At 47.8% G+C, this 23,039-nt stretch overlaps 15 non-coding genes across 15 annotated transcripts; all 15 read left to right on the top strand.

The window, feature by feature from the left end:
* Nucleotides 1-1,164: 1,164 nt before the first annotated feature.
* Nucleotides 1,165-1,355, top strand: LOC142731661 (U2 spliceosomal RNA). Its single transcript, XR_012879086.1, has one exon. It is a non-coding gene; the product is annotated as a U2 spliceosomal RNA (small nuclear RNA).
* Nucleotides 1,356-2,700: 1,345 nt separating this feature from the next.
* LOC142731660 (U2 spliceosomal RNA) lies at nucleotides 2,701-2,891 on the top strand. Its single transcript, XR_012879085.1, has one exon. It is a non-coding gene; the product is annotated as a U2 spliceosomal RNA (small nuclear RNA).
* Nucleotides 2,892-4,240: 1,349 nt separating this feature from the next.
* On the top strand, nucleotides 4,241-4,431 carry LOC142731659 (U2 spliceosomal RNA). The gene has a single exon (XR_012879084.1). It is a non-coding gene; the product is annotated as a U2 spliceosomal RNA (small nuclear RNA).
* Nucleotides 4,432-5,774: 1,343 nt separating this feature from the next.
* LOC142731657 (U2 spliceosomal RNA) lies at nucleotides 5,775-5,965 on the top strand. The gene has a single exon (XR_012879082.1). It is a non-coding gene; the product is annotated as a U2 spliceosomal RNA (small nuclear RNA).
* Nucleotides 5,966-7,306: 1,341 nt separating this feature from the next.
* On the top strand, nucleotides 7,307-7,497 carry LOC142731656 (U2 spliceosomal RNA). The gene has a single exon (XR_012879081.1). It is a non-coding gene; the product is annotated as a U2 spliceosomal RNA (small nuclear RNA).
* A 1,343-nt stretch (nucleotides 7,498-8,840) lies between these two features.
* LOC142731655 (U2 spliceosomal RNA) lies at nucleotides 8,841-9,031 on the top strand. The gene has a single exon (XR_012879080.1). It is a non-coding gene; the product is annotated as a U2 spliceosomal RNA (small nuclear RNA).
* A 1,341-nt stretch (nucleotides 9,032-10,372) lies between these two features.
* LOC142731653 (U2 spliceosomal RNA) lies at nucleotides 10,373-10,563 on the top strand. Its single transcript, XR_012879079.1, has one exon. It is a non-coding gene; the product is annotated as a U2 spliceosomal RNA (small nuclear RNA).
* Nucleotides 10,564-11,908: 1,345 nt separating this feature from the next.
* On the top strand, nucleotides 11,909-12,099 carry LOC142731652 (U2 spliceosomal RNA). The gene has a single exon (XR_012879078.1). It is a non-coding gene; the product is annotated as a U2 spliceosomal RNA (small nuclear RNA).
* A 1,355-nt stretch (nucleotides 12,100-13,454) lies between these two features.
* LOC142731651 (U2 spliceosomal RNA) lies at nucleotides 13,455-13,645 on the top strand. Its single transcript, XR_012879077.1, has one exon. It is a non-coding gene; the product is annotated as a U2 spliceosomal RNA (small nuclear RNA).
* Nucleotides 13,646-14,988: 1,343 nt separating this feature from the next.
* LOC142731650 (U2 spliceosomal RNA) lies at nucleotides 14,989-15,179 on the top strand. The gene has a single exon (XR_012879076.1). It is a non-coding gene; the product is annotated as a U2 spliceosomal RNA (small nuclear RNA).
* A 1,345-nt stretch (nucleotides 15,180-16,524) lies between these two features.
* On the top strand, nucleotides 16,525-16,715 carry LOC142731649 (U2 spliceosomal RNA). Its single transcript, XR_012879075.1, has one exon. It is a non-coding gene; the product is annotated as a U2 spliceosomal RNA (small nuclear RNA).
* A 1,341-nt stretch (nucleotides 16,716-18,056) lies between these two features.
* On the top strand, nucleotides 18,057-18,247 carry LOC142731648 (U2 spliceosomal RNA). Its single transcript, XR_012879074.1, has one exon. It is a non-coding gene; the product is annotated as a U2 spliceosomal RNA (small nuclear RNA).
* Nucleotides 18,248-19,600: 1,353 nt separating this feature from the next.
* LOC142731647 (U2 spliceosomal RNA) lies at nucleotides 19,601-19,791 on the top strand. The gene has a single exon (XR_012879073.1). It is a non-coding gene; the product is annotated as a U2 spliceosomal RNA (small nuclear RNA).
* Nucleotides 19,792-21,136: 1,345 nt separating this feature from the next.
* LOC142731634 (U2 spliceosomal RNA) lies at nucleotides 21,137-21,329 on the top strand. Its single transcript, XR_012879061.1, has one exon. It is a non-coding gene; the product is annotated as a U2 spliceosomal RNA (small nuclear RNA).
* A 1,351-nt stretch (nucleotides 21,330-22,680) lies between these two features.
* On the top strand, nucleotides 22,681-22,871 carry LOC142731645 (U2 spliceosomal RNA). Its single transcript, XR_012879071.1, has one exon. It is a non-coding gene; the product is annotated as a U2 spliceosomal RNA (small nuclear RNA).
* The last annotated feature ends 168 nt before the right edge of the window (nucleotides 22,872-23,039 follow it).

The following is a 23,039-nucleotide window of genomic DNA, read 5'->3' as shown; positions in this document are numbered from 1 at the left end:
GCCACCTCTTGTTGTGTGTGTGTGTGTGTGTGTGTGTGTGTGTGTGTGTGTGTGTGTGTGTGTGTGTGTGTGTGTGTGTGTGTGTGTGTGTGTGTCTTCTGTGTTTCTGTGTTTCCGGCATTTCACATTGGAACAGCTCATTCACCTTCCTTGTCTTCTCTCCGCCCTCCCTTTTAGGTAGGTTAAAGAGCTGCACCTGAGCCAGCCACTGATTGATTGATGCAGCACCAGTCAAATAGTGGAGTGGAGTAGGGGGAACAGCAAACAGCCATTAAAGCAGCCCGCCCGCCACAATGGACCTACCTGTGTACACTAGATGGATGTGATGGAATGTACTGTCGTCCCTACATTTCCAAGAAGAAGTAAGAATTGCAGTTGCAACAAACCCTTGCTTGCCTACAAAGAGAGCAGCAATTTGGATTTGTTACTATGTTACCTGGAAGAATAACAAACTGTGCAAGGATGGAGGTTGTAGGAGCAAAGAGAAGTTGTCTGTAAAGTTGGTGGATGCCTATTTTCCATTTTGCAGTCCCTTGTCTCCCTCTTGTGGCCTCCTGGAGGCAAATAAATGTGCAAAAAAAAGACAGCCTGGCGGCCGGCTGTTGCAGTGTTGCCCTCTCAGGCAACACTGAGTGACTGACTGAGCCGCACCGTCTTATATAAAGTTCAGACGGAACTTTGCACGTGTCATAGTGGAGCCCTCAGGATTCCAGAGCCAGCTTTCTGACATCATAATGGGGCCTGCCTCAGAGATAAAAGCCTGGGCCCAGGCAGTGTTGGTCAGTGCTGCTCAGCAGGCAGCACCGGACTGGACTGGATTAAAGCTGATACAAGGTGTGAAGGAACAAGGGGTGGCTGTGGGCATGCACTTGCTGCCGCTGCCAGTGTTTATCTGCATGGCAGGAGGGCATTTGGGCGTTGCCAGGAAGGCGTTTTTATGTAGATTCCTCCTCTTTCAGCACTGCATTGTGGTGCAAGCAAAAGAAGCAAATCCTGTGTAGCTTCCTCTCCGGCCTTTATTCACCTCCCTCCCGCTTAGTAGCTGTAAATGTGTGTGAGCCTGCAGGGCCCCATGGAATTGCCTAGGAGTAGGCTGAATCAATCGCTGCAAGGGGTGAACAGCAGTATGGGACAGGCTCGGGCAAGGCAAGGGCCGCTCGGGTTATCGCTTCTCGGCCTTTTGGCTAAGATCAAGTGTAGTATCTGTTCTTATCAGTTTAATATCTGATACGTCCCCTATCTGGGGACCATATATTAAATGGATTTTTAGAACAGGGAGATGGAAATAGAGCTTGCTCTGTCCACTCCACGCATTGACCTGGTATTGCAGTATTTCCAGGACCGGTGCACCCTTCCCTTATGTGTTGACTAAAATCAGATTCCAAAAGTGCTATTTGTGTTTGCTATTGTTTTTGTCTTTCTGATGGGATCTCCCCTTTTAATCCCATTATTTCAACACCTGTTGGACAATGCATTTGTACAGTCATGTGTGATAATGAGCTCATTTATTAAATGCAATTAATTAATACATTGCCACCTCTTGTTGTGTGTGTGTGTGTGTGTGTGTGTGTGTGTGTGTGTGTGTGTGTGTGTGTGTGTGTGTGTGTGTGTGTGTGTGTGTGTGTGTGTCTTCTGTGTTTCTGTGTTTCCGGCATTTCACATTGGAACAGCTCATTCACCTTCCTTGTCTTCTCTCCGCCCTCCCTTTTAGGTAGGTTAAAGAGCTGCACCTGAGCCAGCCACTGATTGATTGATGCAGCACCACAGTCAAATAGTGGAGTGGAGTAGGGGGAACAGCAAACAGCCATTAAAGCAGCCCGCCCGCCACAATGGACCTACCTGTGTACACTAGATGGATGTGATGGAATGTACTGTCGTCCCTACATTTCCAAGAAGAAGTAAGAATTGCAGTTGCAACAAACCCTTGCTTGCCTACAAAGAGAGCAGCAATTTGGATTTGTTACTATGTTACCTGGAAGAATAACAAACTGTGCAAGGATGGAGGTTGTAGGAGCAAAGAGAAGTTGTCTGTAAAGTTGGTGGATGCCTATTTTCCATTTTGCAGTCCCTTGTCTCCCTCTTGTGGCCTCCTGGAGGCAAATAAATGTGCAAAAAAAAGACAGCCTGGCGGCCGGCTGTTGCAGTGTTGCCCTCTCAGGCAACACTGAGTGACTGACTGAGCCGCACCGTCTTATATAAAGTTCAGACGGAACTTTGCACGTGTCATAGTGGAGCCCTCAGGATTCCAGAGCCAGCTTTCTGACATCATAATGGGGCCTGCCTCAGAGATAAAAGCCTGGGCCCAGGCAGTGTTGGTCAGTGCTGCTCAGCAGGCAGCACCGGACTGGACTGGATTAAAGCTGATACAAGGTGTGAAGGAACAAGGGGTGGCTGTGGGCATGCACTTGCTGCCGCTGCCAGTGTTTATCTGCATGGCAGGAGGGCATTTGGGCGTTGCCAGGAAGGCGTTTTTATGTAGATTCCTCCTCTTTCAGCACTGCATTGTGGTGCAAGCAAAAGAAGCAAATCCTGTGTAGCTTCCTCTCCGGCCTTTATTCACCTCCCTCCCGCTTAGTAGCTGTAAATGTGTGTGAGCCTGCAGGGCCCCATGGAATTGCCTAGGAGTAGGCTGAATCAATCGCTGCAAGGGGTGAACAGCAGTATGGGACAGGCTCGGGCAAGGCAAGGGCCGCTCGGGTTATCGCTTCTCGGCCTTTTGGCTAAGATCAAGTGTAGTATCTGTTCTTATCAGTTTAATATCTGATACGTCCCCTATCTGGGGACCATATATTAAATGGATTTTTAGAACAGGGAGATGGAAATAGAGCTTGCTCTGTCCACTCCACGCATTGACCTGGTATTGCAGTATTTCCAGGACCGGTGCACCCTTCCCTTATGTGTTGACTAAAATCAGATTCCAAAAGTGCTATTTGTGTTTGCTATTGTTTTTGTCTTTCTGATGGGATCTCCCCTTTTAATCCCATTATTTCAACACCTGTTGGACAATGCATTTGTACAGTCATGTGTGATAATGAGCTCATTTATTAAATGCAATTAATTAATACATTGCCACCTCTTGTTGTGTGTGTGTGTGTGTGTGTGTGTGTGTGTGTGTGTGTGTGTGTGTGTGTGTGTGTGTGTGTGTGTGTGTGTGTGTGTGTGTGTGTGTCTTCTGTGTTTCTGTGTTTCCGGCATTTCACATTGGAACAGCTCATTCACCTTCCTTGTCTTCTCTCCGCCCTCCCTTTTAGGTAGGTTAAAGAGCTGCACCTGAGCCAGCCACTGATTGATTGATGCAGCACCACAGTCAAATAGTGGAGTGGAGTAGGGGGAACAGCAAACAGCCATTAAAGCAGCCCGCCCGCCACAATGGACCTACCTGTGTACACTAGATGGATGTGATGGAATGTACTGTCGTCCCTACATTTCCAAGAAGAAGTAAGAATTGCAGTTGCAACAAACCCTTGCTTGCCTACAAAGAGAGCAGCAATTTGGATTTGTTACTATGTTACCTGGAAGAATAACAAACTGTGCAAGGATGGAGGTTGTAGGAGCAAAGAGAAGTTGTCTGTAAAGTTGGTGGATGCCTATTTTCCATTTTGCAGTCCCTTGTCTCCCTCTTGTGGCCTCCTGGAGGCAAATAAATGTGCAAAAAAAAGACAGCCTGGCGGCCGGCTGTTGCAGTGTTGCCCTCTCAGGCAACACTGAGTGACTGACTGAGCCGCACCGTCTTATATAAAGTTCAGACGGAACTTTGCACGTGTCATAGTGGAGCCCTCAGGATTCCAGAGCCAGCTTTCTGACATCATAATGGGGCCTGCCTCAGAGATAAAAGCCTGGGCCCAGGCAGTGTTGGTCAGTGCTGCTCAGCAGGCAGCACCGGACTGGACTGGATTAAAGCTGATACAAGGTGTGAAGGAACAAGGGGTGGCTGTGGGCATGCACTTGCTGCCGCTGCCAGTGTTTATCTGCATGGCAGGAGGGCATTTGGGCGTTGCCAGGAAGGCGTTTTTATGTAGATTCCTCCTCTTTCAGCACTGCATTGTGGTGCAAGCAAAAGAAGCAAATCCTGTGTAGCTTCCTCTCCGGCCTTTATTCACCTCCCTCCCGCTTAGTAGCTGTAAATGTGTGTGAGCCTGCAGGGCCCCATGGAATTGCCTAGGAGTAGGCTGAATCAATCGCTGCAAGGGGTGAACAGCAGTATGGGACAGGCTCGGGCAAGGCAAGGGCCGCTCGGGTTATCGCTTCTCGGCCTTTTGGCTAAGATCAAGTGTAGTATCTGTTCTTATCAGTTTAATATCTGATACGTCCCCTATCTGGGGACCATATATTAAATGGATTTTTAGAACAGGGAGATGGAAATAGAGCTTGCTCTGTCCACTCCACGCATTGACCTGGTATTGCAGTATTTCCAGGACCGGTGCACCCTTCCCTTATGTGTTGACTAAAATCAGATTCCAAAAGTGCTATTTGTGTTTGCTATTGTTTTTGTCTTTCTGATGGGATCTCCCCTTTTAATCCCATTATTTCAACACCTGTTGGACAATGCATTTGTACAGTCATGTGTGATAATGAGCTCATTTATTAAATGCAATTAATTAATACATTGCCACCTCTTGTTGTGTGTGTGTGTGTGTGTGTGTGTGTGTGTGTGTGTGTGTGTGTGTGTGTGTGTGTGTGTGTGTGTGTGTGTGTGTGTGTGTGTGTGTGTCTTCTGTGTTTCCGGCATTTCACATTGGAACAGCTCATTCACCTTCCTTGTCTTCTCTCCGCCCTCCCTTTTAGGTAGGTTAAAGAGCTGCACCTGAGCCAGCCACTGATTGATTGATGCAGCACCACAGTCAAATAGTGGAGTGGAGTAGGGGGAACAGCAAACAGCCATTAAAGCAGCCCGCCCGCCACAATGGACCTACCTGTGTACACTAGATGGATGTGATGGAATGTACTGTCGTCCCTACATTTCCAAGAAGAAGTAAGAATTGCAGTTGCAACAAACCCTTGCTTGCCTACAAAGAGAGCAGCAATTTGGATTTGTTACTATGTTACCTGGAAGAATAACAAACTGTGCAAGGATGGAGGTTGTAGGAGCAAAGAGAAGTTGTCTGTAAAGTTGGTGGATGCCTATTTTCCATTTTGCAGTCCCTTGTCTCCCTCTTGTGGCCTCCTGGAGGCAAATAAATGTGCAAAAAAAAGACAGCCTGGCGGCCGGCTGTTGCAGTGTTGCCCTCTCAGGCAACACTGAGTGACTGACTGAGCCGCACCGTCTTATATAAAGTTCAGACGGAACTTTGCACGTGTCATAGTGGAGCCCTCAGGATTCCAGAGCCAGCTTTCTGACATCATAATGGGGCCTGCCTCAGAGATAAAAGCCTGGGCCCAGGCAGTGTTGGTCAGTGCTGCTCAGCAGGCAGCACCGGACTGGACTGGATTAAAGCTGATACAAGGTGTGAAGGAACAAGGGGTGGCTGTGGGCATGCACTTGCTGCCGCTGCCAGTGTTTATCTGCATGGCAGGAGGGCATTTGGGCGTTGCCAGGAAGGCGTTTTTATGTAGATTCCTCCTCTTTCAGCACTGCATTGTGGTGCAAGCAAAAGAAGCAAATCCTGTGTAGCTTCCTCTCCGGCCTTTATTCACCTCCCTCCCGCTTAGTAGCTGTAAATGTGTGTGAGCCTGCAGGGCCCCATGGAATTGCCTAGGAGTAGGCTGAATCAATCGCTGCAAGGGGTGAACAGCAGTATGGGACAGGCTCGGGCAAGGCAAGGGCCGCTCGGGTTATCGCTTCTCGGCCTTTTGGCTAAGATCAAGTGTAGTATCTGTTCTTATCAGTTTAATATCTGATACGTCCCCTATCTGGGGACCATATATTAAATGGATTTTTAGAACAGGGAGATGGAAATAGAGCTTGCTCTGTCCACTCCACGCATTGACCTGGTATTGCAGTATTTCCAGGACCGGTGCACCCTTCCCTTATGTGTTGACTAAAATCAGATTCCAAAAGTGCTATTTGTGTTTGCTATTGTTTTTGTCTTTCTGATGGGATCTCCCCTTTTAATCCCATTATTTCAACACCTGTTGGACAATGCATTTGTACAGTCATGTGTGATAATGAGCTCATTTATTAAATGCAATTAATTAATACATTGCCACCTCTTGTTGTGTGTGTGTGTGTGTGTGTGTGTGTGTGTGTGTGTGTGTGTGTGTGTGTGTGTGTGTGTGTGTGTGTGTGTGTGTGTGTCTTCTGTGTTTCTGTGTTTCCGGCATTTCACATTGGAACAGCTCATTCACCTTCCTTGTCTTCTCTCCGCCCTCCCTTTTAGGTAGGTTAAAGAGCTGCACCTGAGCCAGCCACTGATTGATTGATGCAGCACCACAGTCAAATAGTGGAGTGGAGTAGGGGGAACAGCAAACAGCCATTAAAGCAGCCCGCCCGCCACAATGGACCTACCTGTGTACACTAGATGGATGTGATGGAATGTACTGTCGTCCCTACATTTCCAAGAAGAAGTAAGAATTGCAGTTGCAACAAACCCTTGCTTGCCTACAAAGAGAGCAGCAATTTGGATTTGTTACTATGTTACCTGGAAGAATAACAAACTGTGCAAGGATGGAGGTTGTAGGAGCAAAGAGAAGTTGTCTGTAAAGTTGGTGGATGCCTATTTTCCATTTTGCAGTCCCTTGTCTCCCTCTTGTGGCCTCCTGGAGGCAAATAAATGTGCAAAAAAAAGACAGCCTGGCGGCCGGCTGTTGCAGTGTTGCCCTCTCAGGCAACACTGAGTGACTGACTGAGCCGCACCGTCTTATATAAAGTTCAGACGGAACTTTGCACGTGTCATAGTGGAGCCCTCAGGATTCCAGAGCCAGCTTTCTGACATCATAATGGGGCCTGCCTCAGAGATAAAAGCCTGGGCCCAGGCAGTGTTGGTCAGTGCTGCTCAGCAGGCAGCACCGGACTGGACTGGATTAAAGCTGATACAAGGTGTGAAGGAACAAGGGGTGGCTGTGGGCATGCACTTGCTGCCGCTGCCAGTGTTTATCTGCATGGCAGGAGGGCATTTGGGCGTTGCCAGGAAGGCGTTTTTATGTAGATTCCTCCTCTTTCAGCACTGCATTGTGGTGCAAGCAAAAGAAGCAAATCCTGTGTAGCTTCCTCTCCGGCCTTTATTCACCTCCCTCCCGCTTAGTAGCTGTAAATGTGTGTGAGCCTGCAGGGCCCCATGGAATTGCCTAGGAGTAGGCTGAATCAATCGCTGCAAGGGGTGAACAGCAGTATGGGACAGGCTCGGGCAAGGCAAGGGCCGCTCGGGTTATCGCTTCTCGGCCTTTTGGCTAAGATCAAGTGTAGTATCTGTTCTTATCAGTTTAATATCTGATACGTCCCCTATCTGGGGACCATATATTAAATGGATTTTTAGAACAGGGAGATGGAAATAGAGCTTGCTCTGTCCACTCCACGCATTGACCTGGTATTGCAGTATTTCCAGGACCGGTGCACCCTTCCCTTATGTGTTGACTAAAATCAGATTCCAAAAGTGCTATTTGTGTTTGCTATTGTTTTTGTCTTTCTGATGGGATCTCCCCTTTTAATCCCATTATTTCAACACCTGTTGGACAATGCATTTGTACAGTCATGTGTGATAATGAGCTCATTTATTAAATGCAATTAATTAATACATTGCCACCTCTTGTTGTGTGTGTGTGTGTGTGTGTGTGTGTGTGTGTGTGTGTGTGTGTGTGTGTGTGTGTGTGTGTGTGTGTGTGTGTGTGTGTGTCTTCTGTGTTTCTGTGTTTCCGGCATTTCACATTGGAACAGCTCATTCACCTTCCTTGTCTTCTCTCCGCCCTCCCTTTTAGGTAGGTTAAAGAGCTGCACCTGAGCCAGCCACTGATTGATTGATGCAGCACCACAGTCAAATAGTGGAGTGGAGTAGGGGGAACAGCAAACAGCCATTAAAGCAGCCCGCCCGCCACAATGGACCTACCTGTGTACACTAGATGGATGTGATGGAATGTACTGTCGTCCCTACATTTCCAAGAAGAAGTAAGAATTGCAGTTGCAACAAACCCTTGCTTGCCTACAAAGAGAGCAGCAATTTGGATTTGTTACTATGTTACCTGGAAGAATAACAAACTGTGCAAGGATGGAGGTTGTAGGAGCAAAGAGAAGTTGTCTGTAAAGTTGGTGGATGCCTATTTTCCATTTTGCAGTCCCTTGTCTCCCTCTTGTGGCCTCCTGGAGGCAAATAAATGTGCAAAAAAAAGACAGCCTGGCGGCCGGCTGTTGCAGTGTTGCCCTCTCAGGCAACACTGAGTGACTGACTGAGCCGCACCGTCTTATATAAAGTTCAGACGGAACTTTGCACGTGTCATAGTGGAGCCCTCAGGATTCCAGAGCCAGCTTTCTGACATCATAATGGGGCCTGCCTCAGAGATAAAAGCCTGGGCCCAGGCAGTGTTGGTCAGTGCTGCTCAGCAGGCAGCACCGGACTGGACTGGATTAAAGCTGATACAAGGTGTGAAGGAACAAGGGGTGGCTGTGGGCATGCACTTGCTGCCGCTGCCAGTGTTTATCTGCATGGCAGGAGGGCATTTGGGCGTTGCCAGGAAGGCGTTTTTATGTAGATTCCTCCTCTTTCAGCACTGCATTGTGGTGCAAGCAAAAGAAGCAAATCCTGTGTAGCTTCCTCTCCGGCCTTTATTCACCTCCCTCCCGCTTAGTAGCTGTAAATGTGTGTGAGCCTGCAGGGCCCCATGGAATTGCCTAGGAGTAGGCTGAATCAATCGCTGCAAGGGGTGAACAGCAGTATGGGACAGGCTCGGGCAAGGCAAGGGCCGCTCGGGTTATCGCTTCTCGGCCTTTTGGCTAAGATCAAGTGTAGTATCTGTTCTTATCAGTTTAATATCTGATACGTCCCCTATCTGGGGACCATATATTAAATGGATTTTTAGAACAGGGAGATGGAAATAGAGCTTGCTCTGTCCACTCCACGCATTGACCTGGTATTGCAGTATTTCCAGGACCGGTGCACCCTTCCCTTATGTGTTGACTAAAATCAGATTCCAAAAGTGCTATTTGTGTTTGCTATTGTTTTTGTCTTTCTGATGGGATCTCCCCTTTTAATCCCATTATTTCAACACCTGTTGGACAATGCATTTGTACAGTCATGTGTGATAATGAGCTCATTTATTAAATGCAATTAATTAATACATTGCCACCTCTTGTTGTGTGTGTGTGTGTGTGTGTGTGTGTGTGTGTGTGTGTGTGTGTGTGTGTGTGTGTGTGTGTGTGTGTGTGTGTGTGTGTCTTCTGTGTTTCTGTGTTTCCGGCATTTCACATTGGAACAGCTCATTCACCTTCCTTGTCTTCTCTCCGCCCTCCCTTTTAGGTAGGTTAAAGAGCTGCACCTGAGCCAGCCACTGATTGATTGATGCAGCACCACAGTCAAATAGTGGAGTGGAGTAGGGGGAACAGCAAACAGCCATTAAAGCAGCCCGCCCGCCACAATGGACCTACCTGTGTACACTAGATGGATGTGATGGAATGTACTGTCGTCCCTACATTTCCAAGAAGAAGTAAGAATTGCAGTTGCAACAAACCCTTGCTTGCCTACAAAGAGAGCAGCAATTTGGATTTGTTACTATGTTACCTGGAAGAATAACAAACTGTGCAAGGATGGAGGTTGTAGGAGCAAAGAGAAGTTGTCTGTAAAGTTGGTGGATGCCTATTTTCCATTTTGCAGTCCCTTGTCTCCCTCTTGTGGCCTCCTGGAGGCAAATAAATGTGCAAAAAAAAGACAGCCTGGCGGCCGGCTGTTGCAGTGTTGCCCTCTCAGGCAACACTGAGTGACTGACTGAGCCGCACCGTCTTATATAAAGTTCAGACGGAACTTTGCACGTGTCATAGTGGAGCCCTCAGGATTCCAGAGCCAGCTTTCTGACATCATAATGGGGCCTGCCTCAGAGATAAAAGCCTGGGCCCAGGCAGTGTTGGTCAGTGCTGCTCAGCAGGCAGCACCGGACTGGACTGGATTAAAGCTGATACAAGGTGTGAAGGAACAAGGGGTGGCTGTGGGCATGCACTTGCTGCCGCTGCCAGTGTTTATCTGCATGGCAGGAGGGCATTTGGGCGTTGCCAGGAAGGCGTTTTTATGTAGATTCCTCCTCTTTCAGCACTGCATTGTGGTGCAAGCAAAAGAAGCAAATCCTGTGTAGCTTCCTCTCCGGCCTTTATTCACCTCCCTCCCGCTTAGTAGCTGTAAATGTGTGTGAGCCTGCAGGGCCCCATGGAATTGCCTAGGAGTAGGCTGAATCAATCGCTGCAAGGGGTGAACAGCAGTATGGGACAGGCTCGGGCAAGGCAAGGGCCGCTCGGGTTATCGCTTCTCGGCCTTTTGGCTAAGATCAAGTGTAGTATCTGTTCTTATCAGTTTAATATCTGATACGTCCCCTATCTGGGGACCATATATTAAATGGATTTTTAGAACAGGGAGATGGAAATAGAGCTTGCTCTGTCCACTCCACGCATTGACCTGGTATTGCAGTATTTCCAGGACCGGTGCACCCTTCCCTTATGTGTTGACTAAAATCAGATTCCAAAAGTGCTATTTGTGTTTGCTATTGTTTTTGTCTTTCTGATGGGATCTCCCCTTTTAATCCCATTATTTCAACACCTGTTGGACAATGCATTTGTACAGTCATGTGTGATAATGAGCTCATTTATTAAATGCAATTAATTAATACATTGCCACCTCTTGTTGTGTGTGTGTGTGTGTGTGTGTGTGTGTGTGTGTGTGTGTGTGTGTGTGTGTGTGTGTGTGTGTGTGTGTGTGTGTGTGTGTGTCTTCTGTGTTTCTGTGTTTCCGGCATTTCACATTGGAACAGCTCATTCACCTTCCTTGTCTTCTCTCCGCCCTCCCTTTTAGGTAGGTTAAAGAGCTGCACCTGAGCCAGCCACTGATTGATTGATGCAGCACCACAGTCAAATAGTGGAGTGGAGTAGGGGGAACAGCAAACAGCCATTAAAGCAGCCCGCCCGCCACAATGGACCTACCTGTGTACACTAGATGGATGTGATGGAATGTACTGTCGTCCCTACATTTCCAAGAAGAAGTAAGAATTGCAGTTGCAACAAACCCTTGCTTGCCTACAAAGAGAGCAGCAATTTGGATTTGTTACTATGTTACCTGGAAGAATAACAAACTGTGCAAGGATGGAGGTTGTAGGAGCAAAGAGAAGTTGTCTGTAAAGTTGGTGGATGCCTATTTTCCATTTTGCAGTCCCTTGTCTCCCTCTTGTGGCCTCCTGGAGGCAAATAAATGTGCAAAAAAAAGACAGCCTGGCGGCCGGCTGTTGCAGTGTTGCCCTCTCAGGCAACACTGAGTGACTGACTGAGCCGCACCGTCTTATATAAAGTTCAGACGGAACTTTGCACGTGTCATAGTGGAGCCCTCAGGATTCCAGAGCCAGCTTTCTGACATCATAATGGGGCCTGCCTCAGAGATAAAAGCCTGGGCCCAGGCAGTGTTGGTCAGTGCTGCTCAGCAGGCAGCACCGGACTGGACTGGATTAAAGCTGATACAAGGTGTGAAGGAACAAGGGGTGGCTGTGGGCATGCACTTGCTGCCGCTGCCAGTGTTTATCTGCATGGCAGGAGGGCATTTGGGCGTTGCCAGGAAGGCGTTTTTATGTAGATTCCTCCTCTTTCAGCACTGCATTGTGGTGCAAGCAAAAGAAGCAAATCCTGTGTAGCTTCCTCTCCGGCCTTTATTCACCTCCCTCCCGCTTAGTAGCTGTAAATGTGTGTGAGCCTGCAGGGCCCCATGGAATTGCCTAGGAGTAGGCTGAATCAATCGCTGCAAGGGGTGAACAGCAGTATGGGACAGGCTCGGGCAAGGCAAGGGCCGCTCGGGTTATCGCTTCTCGGCCTTTTGGCTAAGATCAAGTGTAGTATCTGTTCTTATCAGTTTAATATCTGATACGTCCCCTATCTGGGGACCATATATTAAATGGATTTTTAGAACAGGGAGATGGAAATAGAGCTTGCTCTGTCCACTCCACGCATTGACCTGGTATTGCAGTATTTCCAGGACCGGTGCACCCTTCCCTTATGTGTTGACTAAAATCAGATTCCAAAAGTGCTATTTGTGTTTGCTATTGTTTTTGTCTTTCTGATGGGATCTCCCCTTTTAATCCCATTATTTCAACACCTGTTGGACAATGCATTTGTACAGTCATGTGTGATAATGAGCTCATTTATTAAATGCAATTAATTAATACATTGCCACCTCTTGTTGTGTGTGTGTGTGTGTGTGTGTGTGTGTGTGTGTGTGTGTGTGTGTGTGTGTGTGTGTGTGTGTGTGTGTGTGTGTGTGTGTGTGTGTGTGTGTCTTCTGTGTTTCTGTGTTTCCGGCATTTCACATTGGAACAGCTCATTCACCTTCCTTGTCTTCTCTCCGCCCTCCCTTTTAGGTAGGTTAAAGAGCTGCACCTGAGCCAGCCACTGATTGATTGATGCAGCACCACAGTCAAATAGTGGAGTGGAGTAGGGGGAACAGCAAACAGCCATTAAAGCAGCCCGCCCGCCACAATGGACCTACCTGTGTACACTAGATGGATGTGATGGAATGTACTGTCGTCCCTACATTTCCAAGAAGAAGTAAGAATTGCAGTTGCAACAAACCCTTGCTTGCCTACAAAGAGAGCAGCAATTTGGATTTGTTACTATGTTACCTGGAAGAATAACAAACTGTGCAAGGATGGAGGTTGTAGGAGCAAAGAGAAGTTGTCTGTAAAGTTGGTGGATGCCTATTTTCCATTTTGCAGTCCCTTGTCTCCCTCTTGTGGCCTCCTGGAGGCAAATAAATGTGCAAAAAAAAGACAGCCTGGCGGCCGGCTGTTGCAGTGTTGCCCTCTCAGGCAACACTGAGTGACTGACTGAGCCGCACCGTCTTATATAAAGTTCAGACGGAACTTTGCACGTGTCATAGTGGAGCCCTCAGGATTCCAGAGCCAGCTTTCTGACATCATAATGGGGCCTGCCTCAGAGATAAAAGCCTGGGCCCAGGCAGTGTTGGTCAGTGCTGCTCAGCAGGCAGCACCGGACTGGACTGGATTAAAGCTGATACAAGGTGTGAAGGAACAAGGGGTGGCTGTGGGCATGCACTTGCTGCCGCTGCCAGTGTTTATCTGCATGGCAGGAGGGCATTTGGGCGTTGCCAGGAAGGCGTTTTTATGTAGATTCCTCCTCTTTCAGCACTGCATTGTGGTGCAAGCAAAAGAAGCAAATCCTGTGTAGCTTCCTCTCCGGCCTTTATTCACCTCCCTCCCGCTTAGTAGCTGTAAATGTGTGTGAGCCTGCAGGGCCCCATGGAATTGCCTAGGAGTAGGCTGAATCAATCGCTGCAAGGGGTGAACAGCAGTATGGGACAGGCTCGGGCAAGGCAAGGGCCGCTCGGGTTATCGCTTCTCGGCCTTTTGGCTAAGATCAAGTGTAGTATCTGTTCTTATCAGTTTAATATCTGATACGTCCCCTATCTGGGGACCATATATTAAATGGATTTTTAGAACAGGGAGATGGAAATAGAGCTTGCTCTGTCCACTCCACGCATTGACCTGGTATTGCAGTATTTCCAGGACCGGTGCACCCTTCCCTTATGTGTTGACTAAAATCAGATTCCAAAAGTGCTATTTGTGTTTGCTATTGTTTTTGTCTTTCTGATGGGATCTCCCCTTTTAATCCCATTATTTCAACACCTGTTGGACAATGCATTTGTACAGTCATGTGTGATAATGAGCTCATTTATTAAATGCAATTAATTAATACATTGCCACCTCTTGTTGTGTGTGTGTGTGTGTGTGTGTGTGTGTGTGTGTGTGTGTGTGTGTGTGTGTGTGTGTGTGTGTGTGTGTGTGTGTGTGTGTCTTCTGTGTTTCTGTGTTTCCGGCATTTCACATTGGAACAGCTCATTCACCTTCCTTGTCTTCTCTCCGCCCTCCCTTTTAGGTAGGTTAAAGAGCTGCACCTGAGCCAGCCACTGATTGATTGATGCAGCACCACAGTCAAATAGTGGAGTGGAGTAGGGGGAACAGCAAACAGCCATTAAAGCAGCCCGCCCGCCACAATGGACCTACCTGTGTACACTAGATGGATGTGATGGAATGTACTGTCGTCCCTACATTTCCAAGAAGAAGTAAGAATTGCAGTTGCAACAAACCCTTGCTTGCCTACAAAGAGAGCAGCAATTTGGATTTGTTACTATGTTACCTGGAAGAATAACAAACTGTGCAAGGATGGAGGTTGTAGGAGCAAAGAGAAGTTGTCTGTAAAGTTGGTGGATGCCTATTTTCCATTTTGCAGTCCCTTGTCTCCCTCTTGTGGCCTCCTGGAGGCAAATAAATGTGCAAAAAAAAGACAGCCTGGCGGCCGGCTGTTGCAGTGTTGCCCTCTCAGGCAACACTGAGTGACTGACTGAGCCGCACCGTCTTATATAAAGTTCAGACGGAACTTTGCACGTGTCATAGTGGAGCCCTCAGGATTCCAGAGCCAGCTTTCTGACATCATAATGGGGCCTGCCTCAGAGATAAAAGCCTGGGCCCAGGCAGTGTTGGTCAGTGCTGCTCAGCAGGCAGCACCGGACTGGACTGGATTAAAGCTGATACAAGGTGTGAAGGAACAAGGGGTGGCTGTGGGCATGCACTTGCTGCCGCTGCCAGTGTTTATCTGCATGGCAGGAGGGCATTTGGGCGTTGCCAGGAAGGCGTTTTTATGTAGATTCCTCCTCTTTCAGCACTGCATTGTGGTGCAAGCAAAAGAAGCAAATCCTGTGTAGCTTCCTCTCCGGCCTTTATTCACCTCCCTCCCGCTTAGTAGCTGTAAATGTGTGTGAGCCTGCAGGGCCCCATGGAATTGCCTAGGAGTAGGCTGAATCAATCGCTGCAAGGGGTGAACAGCAGTATGGGACAGGCTCGGGCAAGGCAAGGGCCGCTCGGGTTATCGCTTCTCGGCCTTTTGGCTAAGATCAAGTGTAGTATCTGTTCTTATCAGTTTAATATCTGATACGTCCCCTATCTGGGGACCATATATTAAATGGATTTTTAGAACAGGGAGATGGAAATAGAGCTTGCTCTGTCCACTCCACGCATTGACCTGGTATTGCAGTATTTCCAGGACCGGTGCACCCTTCCCTTATGTGTTGACTAAAATCAGATTCCAAAAGTGCTATTTGTGTTTGCTATTGTTTTTGTCTTTCTGATGGGATCTCCCCTTTTAATCCCATTATTTCAACACCTGTTGGACAATGCATTTGTACAGTCATGTGTGATAATGAGCTCATTTATTAAATGCAATTAATTAATACATTGCCACCTCTTGTTGTGTGTGTGTGTGTGTGTGTGTGTGTGTGTGTGTGTGTGTGTGTGTGTGTGTGTGTGTGTGTGTGTGTGTGTGTGTGTGTGTGTCTTCTGTGTTTCTGTGTTTCCGGCATTTCACATTGGAACAGCTCATTCACCTTCCTTGTCTTCTCTCCGCCCTCCCTTTTAGGTAGGTTAAAGAGCTGCACCTGAGCCAGCCACTGATTGATTGATGCAGCACCACAGTCAAATAGTGGAGTGGAGTAGGGGGAACAGCAAACAGCCATTAAAGCAGCCCGCCCGCCACAATGGACCTACCTGTGTACACTAGATGGATGTGATGGAATGTACTGTCGTCCCTACATTTCCAAGAAGAAGTAAGAATTGCAGTTGCAACAAACCCTTGCTTGCCTACAAAGAGAGCAGCAATTTGGATTTGTTACTATGTTACCTGGAAGAATAACAAACTGTGCAAGGATGGAGGTTGTAGGAGCAAAGAGAAGTTGTCTGTAAAGTTGGTGGATGCCTATTTTCCATTTTGCAGTCCCTTGTCTCCCTCTTGTGGCCTCCTGGAGGCAAATAAATGTGCAAAAAAAAGACAGCCTGGCGGCCGGCTGTTGCAGTGTTGCCCTCTCAGGCAACACTGAGTGACTGACTGAGCCGCACCGTCTTATATAAAGTTCAGACGGAACTTTGCACGTGTCATAGTGGAGCCCTCAGGATTCCAGAGCCAGCTTTCTGACATCATAATGGGGCCTGCCTCAGAGATAAAAGCCTGGGCCCAGGCAGTGTTGGTCAGTGCTGCTCAGCAGGCAGCACCGGACTGGACTGGATTAAAGCTGATACAAGGTGTGAAGGAACAAGGGGTGGCTGTGGGCATGCACTTGCTGCCGCTGCCAGTGTTTATCTGCATGGCAGGAGGGCATTTGGGCGTTGCCAGGAAGGCGTTTTTATGTAGATTCCTCCTCTTTCAGCACTGCATTGTGGTGCAAGCAAAAGAAGCAAATCCTGTGTAGCTTCCTCTCCGGCCTTTATTCACCTCCCTCCCGCTTAGTAGCTGTAAATGTGTGTGAGCCTGCAGGGCCCCATGGAATTGCCTAGGAGTAGGCTGAATCAATCGCTGCAAGGGGTGAACAGCAGTATGGGACAGGCTCGGGCAAGGCAAGGGCCGCTCGGGTTATCGCTTCTCGGCCTTTTGGCTAAGATCAAGTGTAGTATCTGTTCTTATCAGTTTAATATCTGATACGTCCCCTATCTGGGGACCATATATTAAATGGATTTTTAGAACAGGGAGATGGAAATAGAGCTTGCTCTGTCCACTCCACGCATTGACCTGGTATTGCAGTATTTCCAGGACCGGTGCACCCTTCCCTTATGTGTTGACTAAAATCAGATTCCAAAAGTGCTATTTGTGTTTGCTATTGTTTTTGTCTTTCTGATGGGATCTCCCCTTTTAATCCCATTATTTCAACACCTGTTGGACAATGCATTTGTACAGTCATGTGTGATAATGAGCTCATTTATTAAATGCAATTAATTAATACATTGCCACCTCTTGTTGTGTGTGTGTGTGTGTGTGTGTGTGTGTGTGTGTGTGTGTGTGTGTGTGTGTGTGTGTGTGTGTGTGTGTGTGTGTGTGTCTTCTGTGTTTCTGTGTTTCCGGCATTTCACATTGGAACAGCTCATTCACCTTCCTTGTCTTCTCTCCGCCCTCCCTTTTAGGTAGGTTAAAGAGCTGCACCTGAGCCAGCCACTGATTGATTGATGCAGCACCACAGTCAAATAGTGGAGTGGAGTAGGGGGAACAGCAAACAGCCATTAAAGCAGCCCGCCCGCCACAATGGACCTACCTGTGTACACTAGATGGATGTGATGGAATGTACTGTCGTCCCTACATTTCCAAGAAGAAGTAAGAATTGCAGTTGCAACAAACCCTTGCTTGCCTACAAAGAGAGCAGCAATTTGGATTTGTTACTATGTTACCTGGAAGAATAACAAACTGTGCAAGGATGGAGGTTGTAGGAGCAAAGAGAAGTTGTCTGTAAAGTTGGTGGATGCCTATTTTCCATTTTGCAGTCCCTTGTCTCCCTCTTGTGGCCTCCTGGAGGCAAATAAATGTGCAAAAAAAAGACAGCCTGGCGGCCGGCTGTTGCAGTGTTGCCCTCTCAGGCAACACTGAGTGACTGACTGAGCCGCACCGTCTTATATAAAGTTCAGACGGAACTTTGCACGTGTCATAGTGGAGCCCTCAGGATTCCAGAGCCAGCTTTCTGACATCATAATGGGGCCTGCCTCAGAGATAAAAGCCTGGGCCCAGGCAGTGTTGGTCAGTGCTGCTCAGCAGGCAGCACCGGACTGGACTGGATTAAAGCTGATACAAGGTGTGAAGGAACAAGGGGTGGCTGTGGGCATGCACTTGCTGCCGCTGCCAGTGTTTATCTGCATGGCAGGAGGGCATTTGGGCGTTGCCAGGAAGGCGTTTTTATGTAGATTCCTCCTCTTTCAGCACTGCATTGTGGTGCAAGCAAAAGAAGCAAATCCTGTGTAGCTTCCTCTCCGGCCTTTATTCACCTCCCTCCCGCTTAGTAGCTGTAAATGTGTGTGAGCCTGCAGGGCCCCATGGAATTGCCTAGGAGTAGGCTGAATCAATCGCTGCAAGGGGTGAACAGCAGTATGGGACAGGCTCGGGCAAGGCAAGGGCCGCTCGGGTTATCGCTTCTCGGCCTTTTGGCTAAGATCAAGTGTAGTATCTGTTCTTATCAGTTTAATATCTGATACGTCCCCTATCTGGGGACCATATATTAAATGGATTTTTAGAACAGGGAGATGGAAATAGAGCTTGCTCTGTCCACTCCACGCATTGACCTGGTATTGCAGTATTTCCAGGACCGGTGCACCCTTCCCTTATGTGTTGACTAAAATCAGATTCCAAAAGTGCTATTTGTGTTTGCTATTGTTTTTGTCTTTCTGATGGGATCTCCCCTTTTAATCCCATTATTTCAACACCTGTTGGACAATGCATTTGTACAGTCATGTGTGATAATGAGCTCATTTATTAAATGCAATTAATTAATACATTGCCACCTCTTGTTGTGTGTGTGTGTGTGTGTGTGTGTGTGTGTGTGTGTGTGTGTGTGTGTGTGTGTGTGTGTGTGTGTGTGTGTGTGTGTGTGTGTGTGTGTGTCTTCTGTGTTTCTGTGTTTCCGGCATTTCACATTGGAACAGCTCATTCACCTTCCTTGTCTTCTCTCCGCCCTCCCTTTTAGGTAGGTTAAAGAGCTGCACCTGAGCCAGCCACTGATTGATTGATGCAGCACCACAGTCAAATAGTGGAGTGGAGTAGGGGGAACAGCAAACAGCCATTAAAGCAGCCCGCCCGCCACAATGGACCTACCTGTGTACACTAGATGGATGTGATGGAATGTACTGTCGTCCCTACATTTCCAAGAAGAAGTAAGAATTGCAGTTGCAACAAACCCTTGCTTGCCTACAAAGAGAGCAGCAATTTGGATTTGTTACTATGTTACCTGGAAGAATAACAAACTGTGCAAGGATGGAGGTTGTAGGAGCAAAGAGAAGTTGTCTGTAAAGTTGGTGGATGCCTATTTTCCATTTTGCAGTCCCTTGTCTCCCTCTTGTGGCCTCCTGGAGGCAAATAAATGTGCAAAAAAAAGACAGCCTGGCGGCCGGCTGTTGCAGTGTTGCCCTCTCAGGCAACACTGAGTGACTGACTGAGCCGCACCGTCTTATATAAAGTTCAGACGGAACTTTGCACGTGTCATAGTGGAGCCCTCAGGATTCCAGAGCCAGCTTTCTGACATCATAATGGGGCCTGCCTCAGAGATAAAAGCCTGGGCCCAGGCAGTGTTGGTCAGTGCTGCTCAGCAGGCAGCACCGGACTGGACTGGATTAAAGCTGATACAAGGTGTGAAGGAACAAGGGGTGGCTGTGGGCATGCACTTGCTGCCGCTGCCAGTGTTTATCTGCATGGCAGGAGGGCATTTGGGCGTTGCCAGGAAGGCGTTTTTATGTAGATTCCTCCTCTTTCAGCACTGCATTGTGGTGCAAGCAAAAGAAGCAAATCCTGTGTAGCTTCCTCTCCGGCCTTTATTCACCTCCCTCCCGCTTAGTAGCTGTAAATGTGTGTGAGCCTGCAGGGCCCCATGGAATTGCCTAGGAGTAGGCTGAATCAATCGCTGCAAGGGGTGAACAGCAGTATGGGACAGGCTCGGGCAAGGCAAGGGCCGCTCGGGTTATCGCTTCTCGGCCTTTTGGCTAAGATCAAGTGTAGTATCTGTTCTTATCAGTTTAATATCTGATACGTCCCCTATCTGGGGACCATATATTAAATGGATTTTTAGAACAGGGAGATGGAAATAGAGCTTGCTCTGTCCACTCCACGCATTGACCTGGTATTGCAGTATTTCCAGGACCGGTGCACCCTTCCCTTATGTGTTGACTAAAATCAGATTCCAAAAGTGCTATTTGTGTTTGCTATTGTTTTTGTCTTTCTGATGGGATCTCCCCTTTTAATCCCATTATTTCAACACCTGTTGGACAATGCATTTGTACAGTCATGTGTGATAATGAGCTCATTTATTAAATGCAATTAATTAATACATTGCCACCTCTTGTTGTGTGTGTGTGTGTGTGTGTGTGTGTGTGTGTGTGTGTGTGTGTGTGTGTGTGTGTGTGTGTGTGTGTGTGTGTGTGTGTGTGTCTTCTGTGTTTCTGTGTTTCCGGCATTTCACATTGGAACAGCTCATTCACCTTCCTTGTCTTCTCTCCGCCCTCCCTTTTAGGTAGGTTAAAGAGCTGCACCTGAGCCAGCCACTGATTGATTGATGCAGCACCACAGTCAAATAGTGGAGTGGAGTAGGGGGAACAGCAAACAGCCATTAAAGCAGCCCGCCCGCCACAATGGACCTACCTGTGTACACTAGATGGATGTGATGGAATGTACTGTCGTCCCTACATTTCCAAGAAGAAGTAAGAATTGCAGTTGCAACAAACCCTTGCTTGCCTACAAAGAGAGCAGCAATTTGGATTTGTTACTATGTTACCTGGAAGAATAACAAACTGTGCAAGGATGGAGGTTGTAGGAGCAAAGAGAAGTTGTCTGTAAAGTTGGTGGATGCCTATTTTCCATTTTGCAGTCCCTTGTCTCCCTCTTGTGGCCTCCTGGAGGCAAATAAATGTGCAAAAAAAAGACAGCCTGGCGGCCGGCTGTTGCAGTGTTGCCCTCTCAGGCAACACTGAGTGACTGACTGAGCCGCACCGTCTTATATAAAGTTCAGACGGAACTTTGCACGTGTCATAGTGGAGCCCTCAGGATTCCAGAGCCAGCTTTCTGACATCATAATGGGGCCTGCCTCAGAGATAAAAGCCTGGGCCCAGGCAGTGTTGGTCAGTGCTGCTCAGCAGGCAGCACCGGACTGGACTGGATTAAAGCTGATACAAGGTGTGAAGGAACAAGGGGTGGCTGTGGGCATGCACTTGCTGCCGCTGCCAGTGTTTATCTGCATGGCAGGAGGGCATTTGGGCGTTGCCAGGAAGGCGTTTTTATGTAGATTCCTCCTCTTTCAGCACTGCATTGTGGTGCAAGCAAAAGAAGCAAATCCTGTGTAGCTTCCTCTCCGGCCTTTATTCACCTCCCTCCCGCTTAGTAGCTGTAAATGTGTGTGAGCCTGCAGGGCCCCATGGAATTGCCTAGGAGTAGGCTGAATCAATCGCTGCAAGGGGTGAACAGCAGTATGGGACAGGCTCGGGCAAGGCAAGGGCCGCTCGGGTTATCGCTTCTCGGCCTTTTGGCTAAGATCAAGTGTAGTATCTGTTCTTATCAGTTTAATATCTGATACGTCCCCTATCTGGGGACCATATATATTAAATGGATTTTTAGAACAGGGAGATGGAAATAGAGCTTGCTCTGTCCACTCCACGCATTGACCTGGTATTGCAGTATTTCCAGGACCGGTGCACCCTTCCCTTATGTGTTGACTAAAATCAGATTCCAAAAGTGCTATTTGGTTTGCTATTGTTTTTGTCTTTCTGATGGGATCTCCCCTTTAATCCCATTATTTCAACACCTGTTGGACAATGCATTTGTACAGTCATGTGTGATAATGAGCTCATTTATTAAATGCAATTAATTAATACATTGCCACCTCTTGTTGTGTGTGTGTGTGTGTGTGTGTGTGTGTGTGTGTGTGTGTGTGTGTGTGTGTGTGTGTGTGTGTGTGTGTGTGTGTGTGTGTCTTTCTGTGTTTCTGTGTTTCCGGCATTTCACATTGGAACAGCTCATTCACCTTCCTTGTCTTCTCTCCGCCCTCCCTTTTAGGTAGGTTAAAGAGCTGCACCTGAGCCAGCCACTGATTGATTGATGCAGCACCACAGTCAAATAGTGGAGTGGAGTAGGGGGAACAGCAAACAGCCATTAAAGCAGCCCGCCCGCCACAATGGACCTACCTGTGTACACTAGATGGATGTGATGGAATGTACTGTCGTCCCTACATTTCCAAGAAGAAGTAAGAATTGCAGTTGCAACAAACCCTTGCTTGCCTACAAAGAGAGCAGCAATTTGGATTTGTTACTATGTTACCTGGAAGAATAACAAACTGTGCAAGGATGGAGGTTGTAGGAGCAAAGAGAAGTTGTCTGTAAAGTTGGTGGATGCCTATTTTCCATTTTGCAGTCCCTTGTCTCCCTCTTGTGGCCTCCTGGAGGCAAATAAATGTGCAAAAAAAAGACAGCCTGGCGGCCGGCTGTTGCAGTGTTGCCCTCTCAGGCAACACTGAGTGACTGACTGAGCCGCACCGTCTTATATAAAGTTCAGACGGAACTTTGCACGTGTCATAGTGGAGCCCTCAGGATTCCAGAGCCAGCTTTCTGACATCATAATGGGGCCTGCCTCAGAGATAGATAAAAGCCTGGGCCCAGGCAGTGTTGGTCAGTGCTGCTCAGCAGGCAGCACTGGACTGGACTGGACTGGATTACAGCTGATACAAGGTGTGAAGGAACAAGGGGTGGCTGTGGGCATGCACTTGCTGCCGCTGCCAGTGTTTATCTGCATGGCAGGAGGGCATTTGGGCGTTGCCAGGAAGGCGTTTTTATGTAGATTCCTCCTCTTTCAGCACTGCATTGTGGTGCAAGCAAAAGAAGCAAATCCTGTGTAGCTTCCTCTCCGGCCTTTATTCACCTCCCTCCCGCTTAGTAGCTGTAAATGTGTGTGAGCCTGCAGGGCCCCATGGAATTGCCTAGGAGTAGGCTGAATCAATCGCTGCAAGGGGTGAACAGCAGTATGGGACAGGCTCGGGCAAGGCAAGGGCCGCTCGGGTTATCGCTTCTCGGCCTTTTGGCTAAGATCAAGTGTAGTATCTGTTCTTATCAGTTTAATATCTGATACGTCCCCTATCTGGGGACCATATATTAAATGGATTTTTAGAACAGGGAGATGGAAATAGAGCTTGCTCTGTCCACTCCACGCATTGACCTGGTATTGCAGTATTTCCAGGACCGGTGCACCCTTCCCTTATGTGTTGACTAAAATCAGATTCCAAAAGTGCTATTTGTGTTTGCTATTGTTTTTGTCTTTCTGATGGGATCTCCCCTTTTAATCCCATTATTTCAACACCTGTTGGACAATGCATTTGTACAGTCATGTGTGATAATGAGCTCATTTATTAAATGCAATTAAT

Source organism: Rhinoderma darwinii, unplaced genomic scaffold, assembly GCF_050947455.1.
Source record: "Rhinoderma darwinii isolate aRhiDar2 unplaced genomic scaffold, aRhiDar2.hap1 Scaffold_848, whole genome shotgun sequence".
NCBI classification, from domain to species: Eukaryota; Metazoa; Chordata; class Amphibia; order Anura; family Rhinodermatidae; genus Rhinoderma; species Rhinoderma darwinii.
Note: the sequence above shows the minus strand (reverse complement) of the source record. Positions and strands in the feature narration are given on the sequence as shown.